Genomic DNA, 7,500 nt, shown 5'->3' on the forward strand with positions numbered 1-7,500 from the left:
GGTTTTAGTGCAGAATTCTACTAGACTTTCAAAGAAGAGTTAATACCAATACTGTTCAAACTATTCCACAAAATAGAAACTGAAAGAATATTGCCAAACTCACTCTATGGGGCCACAGAAAAAGACTTGAAAAAGAAAGAGAATTTCAAACTAATTTCTCTTATGAACATTGATGCAAAAACACTCAATAAAATACTTGCAACCCGAATCAAAAAACACATCAAAACTAGCATTCACTGTTATATATACAAAAATCCATCAATATAATCTACCATATAAACAAACTGAAAGAAAAACATCACATGATCATCTTATTAGATGCTGAAAAAGCCTTTGACAAAAATCCAACACCACTTCATGTTAAAAATTTTGGAAAGATCAAGTATAAACTGTGAATAATATAAAGATAATAAAAGCAATACACAGCAAGCCAATAGCCAACATCAAATTAAATGAAAAGAAACATAAAGCAATCCCACTAAAATCAGGGACACGACAAGACTGCCCTTATCTAGTCACCATAGCACTTGAAGTTCTTGCTAGAGCAACAAGACAACTAAAGAAGGTCAAGGGGATACAAATTGGAAAGTAAAAAATCAAAGTATCACTATTCACAGATGATATGATAGTACACATAAGTGATCCCAAAAATTCTAATAGAGAACTCCTATAGCTGATAAACATCTTCAGCAAAGAGGGTGAGTACAAAATTAACTCAAAGAAATCAGTAGCCCTCCTTTACACAAATGATAATCAGTCTGAGAAAGAAATTAAGGAAACAAACCCCATTTAATAAACATAAATAATATAAAGTATCATGTCATAACTCTACCCAAGCAAGTGAAAGATCTGTATAACAAGAACTTCAAGTCACTGAAGAAAAAATCCAGGAAGACCTCAGAAGATTAGAAGATCTCCCTGTTCATGGATTGGTAGGATTAATATAGTAAAAATGGCCATCTTCTTACCAAAAGCATCTACAGGTTCAATGTAGCCCCATTAAAATTCCAACATAATTCTTTACAAAACTTGAATCAGTAATTCTCAATTACTTCATATGGAAAACCAAAACAAACCATAAAAACTAACAACATCAAACAAAAACAAAGCAATCAAAAAACAGGATAGCTAAAACAATTCTGTACAACAAAAAATCTAGAGAAATCGCCATCCCTGATTTCAAGCTATACTTCAGCACAATAACAATAAAAATTGCATGGTATTGGTATAGAAACAGACAGGTTGATCAATGGAATAGAATCAAAGATCCAGACATAAACCCACACACCTATGCACACCTGAAATTTGACAAAGAAGCCAAAAACATACAATGGAAAAATGAAAGCATCTTCAACAAATGGTGCTGGTCTAATAGGATGTCTGCATGCACAAAAATGCAAATAGACCCATAGCTATCACCCCCACACAAAACTCAAGTCCAAGTGGATCAAAAAGTGGATCAAAAAGACCTCAATACAAAAACAGACTGCCTTGAACACATTGTCATATTGACAAATTTCTGAACAAAACATCAATAGCTCAGGCACTAAGATCAACAATTAATAAATGGGACCTCATGGAACTGAAAAGCTGTAAGGTAAAGGACCCTGTCAATAGGACAAAGTGGCAGCCTACAGATAGGGAAAAGATCTTTGCCAACACTACATCAGAGGACTAATATCCAAAATATATAAAGAACTCAAGAAATTAGATACAAACAAACCAAATAACCCAATTAAAAATGGAGTACAGAGCTGGGTAGTGGTAGTGCACACCTTTAATCCCAGCACAGAGGCAGAGGCAGGTGGATTTCTGAGTTCGAGGCCAGCCTGGTCTACAGAGTGAGTTCCAGGACAGCCAGGGCTATACAGAGAAACCCTGTCTCGAAAAACCAAAAAAAAAAAAAAAAAGAGTACAGAACTAAACAGAGAATTCTCAACAAAGGAATCTCTAAAAGCAGAGAAGCACTTGAAATATTCTATGTCCTTAGTTATCATGGAAATACAAATCAAAATAACTCTGAAATTCCATCTTACAGCCATCAGAATGGCTAAGATCAAAAACTCAAGTGACAGTACATGCTGGCCAGGATGTGGAGCAAGGGATACACTCCTCCATTGCTGGGGTGAGCACAAACTTGTACAACCACTTTGGAAGTCAATTTGTCAGTTTCTCAGAAAATTGGAGATAGTTCTACCCCAAGACCCAGCTATACCACACCTGAGTATACACCTCAAAGGATACTTGCTCAACTATGTTCATAGCAGCTTTATTCATAATAGCCCAAAACTGGAAACAACCTAGATGCCCCTCAACCAAAAATTAGATAAAGAAAATGTGGTGTATCTACACAACAGAATATTGTTTAGCTATTAAAAACAAAGGCATCATGAATTTTGCAGGCAAATGGATGATGGAACTAGAAAATACCATCCTGAGTGAAATAACCCAGAAAGACATATATGGTATGTACTCACTTACAAACTGGAATTAGCCATAAAGTACAGAATAGCGACAGACCCAAAGAAACTGAGTAGTAAGTAATAAGGAGAGCTCAAGAGGAGATTCATAAATCTCACTCAGAGAGGGAAATAGTCATCGGAGGTAAATGGATGGAATAACTGGGTGGGAGAGAGCATGAGAGGGAATGGGGATGGGGATCAAGTAGAAAGGGGGTATGGGGGAGGTATGGGAGTGAGAATGGAAATCAGTGGATGGCATCTTTGGGACTGCCTGGTGACCTGGGACACAGAAGGCTCTGGGAGCCTACAGCCTATAACCTAGCTGAGATTCCTCCCAGCCAGGTATATGGAGGCTTAAGTGGCCACCTCCTATGGCCAGGTTGAACTTCTAGTGGAGGGAGGGAGATATCAACTCACCCACAAAACCCAAAATTTGTCTTGCCTACAAGATACACAGTGATAAAGATGGAGCAGAAACTGAAGAAATGGCCAACCAATGACTGCCTCAATTTGAGACCCATTCCATGGGAGAGAGCCAACTCCTGACATTATTAAAGATACTCTGCTACACTTGCAGACAGGAATTTAGCAAAACTGTCTCCTGAGAGTCTTCACCCAGCAGATGATGGAAACAGGTGCAGAGACCCACACCAAACATCAGGTGGACACTGGGGAGTCTTCTGGTAGAACTGGGAATAGAAGTGAGCAAGCCAGAGGAGCAAGGGACACCACAAGAAGACCTACAGTGTCCACTAACCTAGGTCTATGGGAGCTCACAGAGACTGAACCACCTCCCAATGAGCATTCAGGGGCTGGACCTAGGCTTTCTACACATTTGTGGCTGATATAGAGCTTGGTCTTCATGTGGGTCTCCTAACAATGGAGCAGAGGCTATCTCTGACTCTGTTAGCTACCATTGGATCCCCTTCCCCTAAATGGACTGCTTGGTTGGACTTCAGTGAGAGAGGATGTTCTTAGTCTAGATGTCCCAGGGCAGGCTGGTACCCAGGAGGGGCAAGTTCTTCTTCTGTAAGGAGAAGGGGAGGGGTGATATGGAAAGGGATTTGTCAAGGTGGGACAGGGAGGAGAGGAGGGAGAAGCTGTGATCAGGATATAAATTGAATGAATGAATGAATGACAAAGAAAGAAAGAAAGAAAGAAAGAAAGAAAGAAAGAAAGAAAGAAAGAAAGAAAGAGGACATAGTGTCACATACCAGTAATCTCAGTGCTTGAGAGGCAGACACAGAAAGATATTGAGTTCAAGAGCAGCCTGGCATTTTATACACACACACACACACACACACACACACACACACACACACACACACACACACGCATGCTGCAGAAAGGCCACCATCATGGGAATGTGCATCCCATCCATGCAATGTATAAGCTGGGTGATCTGGGCTAAGTTACTTGTATGTCTCATCTTAATTTTTCATGATGCATAAAATGAAAACTCTGTAAAAAAAAGTTATAACGATCAAATCAAACAATGCAAGAGAGATTGTTGCAGTTCAAAAGTCAGGGACCCCATGGACCAACAGAGCTGGGAGCTATCTGTGTCCCATCCCTTGCATCTAACCATGCCTGGCACGTGGTAAACTCCCAATAAACATTAGTTAAATCCATGTTTATAAAGGGATAAAGCCAAGTGGATAAGTAGAGTAGACAGGGGGCACAAAAGTTGTATCCCTTTCTTGATGAAAATGATTGGCATCTCTCCCTTCTCAAACACAGGCAGAGGTAATGGAGGCAAAGAAAGGATGGTCAAGTTGGCCAGTCTGAAACTCTGCCCTTTCTGGTTCACTGCTCCAGTCTCCCTCACCTCTCAAGCCTGTTACTGATTCTTTTTAAAGAGTGTCATTGCACACTGACCCATCAATTTCAGAATCATCATTAAGCTATTACATCACATGTTCTAATTAAGACTCGTATGTCTTCTCTTTAGTCACTAAAACACATTTCATTTATACTACATGTAGCTAAGCCAGGATTCTTTCTTCTGCTATCCCTCTCTGACATCTACAGTGAGCAGGGAGACAGCCAGCAGACTGAAGGGACAGCTTAAGGAGACAATCAGTAAAAATTCCTTTTAACCTCAAGTTCTAAATGATTACAGCAAACGCCTTGAGGATGGGGGTCTTTTAAAATTGTGTTCATCTGAAGTGTTCTTCTTCAGTCTTATAGTCATGTATCATCATACACACAAGAATTTCACAAAAATATTCCTCTCTGTCATACAGATCAGATTTTGTAGGCCTCTGGGGGAAGAGATACATGTCTAAATATAAACTAAAACAAAAAACAAAAAACAAAACAAAAAAAACCACTCTGATTCAGTGGGTTGCATGTTTTTAGTATTTGGCAGACATGTAGAACACCCGCAAACCACACATGCTTTGAAGCACCCAAACAAAATTAAATATGCCTAGTCTAGACAATCACCTTCAATCCATTTAATAAGTTTCAGCTAATTGGCAGCCCCTCACTCCCTCCAGTCCCAGTAGGTACAGATTAGGCAAAATGGTCAGATAAAAATCTACCTAATTTTATCAGGAACAAACAAAAACAGTTCTACTTGGACTAGAGTTGGCTCAGTAGTTAAGAGTACTCACTGCTCTTGCACAAGACCTTGGTTCACTTTCTAAAACCCACATGGTGGCTCACAACTATCTGTAACTCAAGTTCCAGGGGAATCTGATGTCCTTTTCTGACTTTGGTGGACACCAAGTGCACACATGGCCCCTGTATATAGATATTGGCAAATACGTTATACACATAAAAGAACTCTTTCACAAAGTTCTTGCAAAGAACAATGTGGTAATAAGGCTTTGGTCCTTGAAGGTTACAGAAGACAAATGAGATAATGTCTAAAACGTGTTTGAGCTGCATGTGTGAAAAGGCTCCACGGAGATAGGAAATCGGAGAATGCAAGAACCCTTTGTGTTTAAAGGTTTTCTGTCTCCTGAAGAACATAGGAAACAAACTCGTTACAAATGTGTATGTGGAAATTCTTTCTGTCAACCTTAGTCAAGATTCATTGAAAAGTCTGTTGTTATTACCATCATAGCAAATCTGAACCTTAGCTTCAAATGAAAGATTTCCCAAGAAAAGTCCAACACAGACCCAAAACTATTAGGTAATGCATTCACATTAAGACAAACTTCAATGTCAAGCTCAGCTCTTGGTCAATCTTGCCTGCATAAAAAGCAATGTTTCTTGCCCCTCCTAACACTCCAAAGGCATCCCTGTGGCATTCCCTTGCTATCCTAAATTATTAATAATTTAAGTTATTTAATTGAATAGTTAAATAATTTCAATTAAATAATTAATTAAATAATTAGAATAGTTAAATAACAAATAATTTTTTAAAAATCACAAAGCACATTCTCTTTGGAGTACCCAAGCCATCAAAGTATATTCAAAAATCAATCTTATCAACAGTTAACACATAGTGGATTTTCATAACTTAAGAGCTCAATTCTATGATGTGAAAACATTTATCTTGCTTCTTCATGCAGATCCTTTCTCTTAAAGGTATACAAAAATCCTATTTCTTCCTGCATCATCTCTTACACTTAACAATTATACATAAGAAAATTAATCTCTCATAAACCTTACAAAATTAGAAAACAAGACACAGAAGTTAGCCAAGAATGTTTCTGATGTCAAAAATAAAACAGGTATATTCTCTTCTCACAAATGCCTGTTGGTCAGTAAATCTCCCATTTGTAGGTTCAAAATCAGCATCATTTTATGACATAGAACTTTACTTGATGATATAACTTTCACTGAATCTTAAACATTTTCTAGAATAATCAAGTTGCAGAATTTGTCTTAGGGAAAAAACTCAAATGTCAAAAGTGGGAAGAGCTTTCCTATATATTACCTGATTAAGCCCTTGTCACACAGGGACTTTCATGTCCTTTTTCAATATCATGGCAATTGGTGGACAAGGGCTATTCTTGGCCTTTTCAGATATAAAGGAAGCCCTTTTCCTTCTAAGAGCTTCTATTCCAGCAGCAATCTTCCCAACAAATATGAGAAATCACTTAAGGGAGGAAATGTGGTTATACAACCCTCAGGCCCCACCTCAGACTTACTGAGTGCACTCCAGAAGTGGGACTCCTGGATCTAAACTTAAATTTTAAATGCAACTTTATCTCAGGAAATTCTATAGAATATAATGTTTGAGAACCACGGTGCTGGTGGTCTGAGAGACGTGCACAAAAACATGTCAGGGAAAAAAATATCAATTGGGGTCATTGTCTGTTAGAGAAATAGGAAAAACACTGGACTGATGGCTCAGTGGTTAAGAACATTGACTGAGAAACAGAAAAAAAGAAAAAGAAGAGAAAGCAAGTGTATCTACCCAAAGCCCACACTGGTTAACTAAGAGTTGGGGATCCTTTTTATGCCGCAGATCCCCATTCTCTAGAAGTAGAAGCAACTTGATGCAGTCTTTGCTGATATTCCTCTCACAGAATATGAAAGATATTCAAAGTACCTTCCAAAACATAATGAATGCATAATGTGTGTGCAGCATGATGAACATTCGACTAAGGGTGGAGTGAGAACTGTTTTCTGATTAAAAAAAAAAATCATCAGAAAAATAGAATTCTGAGAATCATATACAACAAAACCAAAGGGAAACTGTCCTTGGTCTAGGAATCCTAGCTCCTAATATTAGAACTGTAATTTCTCTTTCCCACAGGAATTAATTGTATATCATCTTAGTATAGTTGAAGGGATTTTTTTTTATTACTTATACCTTTGGGGGAATCAAAATACGACTGGATTTGAGATTTCAGCTTTCTGATCTGAGAATGCCTTATGTATGTATGTAATGTGCTGCTTTCAACAGTTCACAAAACTGCAAAGACTCGCTGACTCGTTAATGAGCTTTTTGACCATTAATAATTTATTCAAGCCCCTGTGTGAGAGCTCAGCTTACTTGTCTGTAAAATGGGTACCAGGCTGTATCTTATTAAACCAAAATGCCCAAGGCTTTGTAAGAACTTTCTGAAATAAAAGG

At 38.2% G+C, this 7,500-nt stretch overlaps 1 protein-coding gene across 8 annotated transcripts in view; it reads right to left on the reverse strand.

Annotated features, from left to right (window-relative positions):
- The window catches only part of LOC116069890, a 17,964-nt gene that overhangs the window by 4,295 nt on the left and 6,169 nt on the right, over positions 1-7,500 (reverse strand). The window lies entirely within an intron of this gene.

The sequence above is a fragment of the Mastomys coucha genome, unplaced genomic scaffold (genome assembly GCF_008632895.1).
Source record: "Mastomys coucha isolate ucsf_1 unplaced genomic scaffold, UCSF_Mcou_1 pScaffold22, whole genome shotgun sequence".
NCBI classification, from domain to species: domain Eukaryota; kingdom Metazoa; phylum Chordata; class Mammalia; order Rodentia; family Muridae; genus Mastomys; species Mastomys coucha.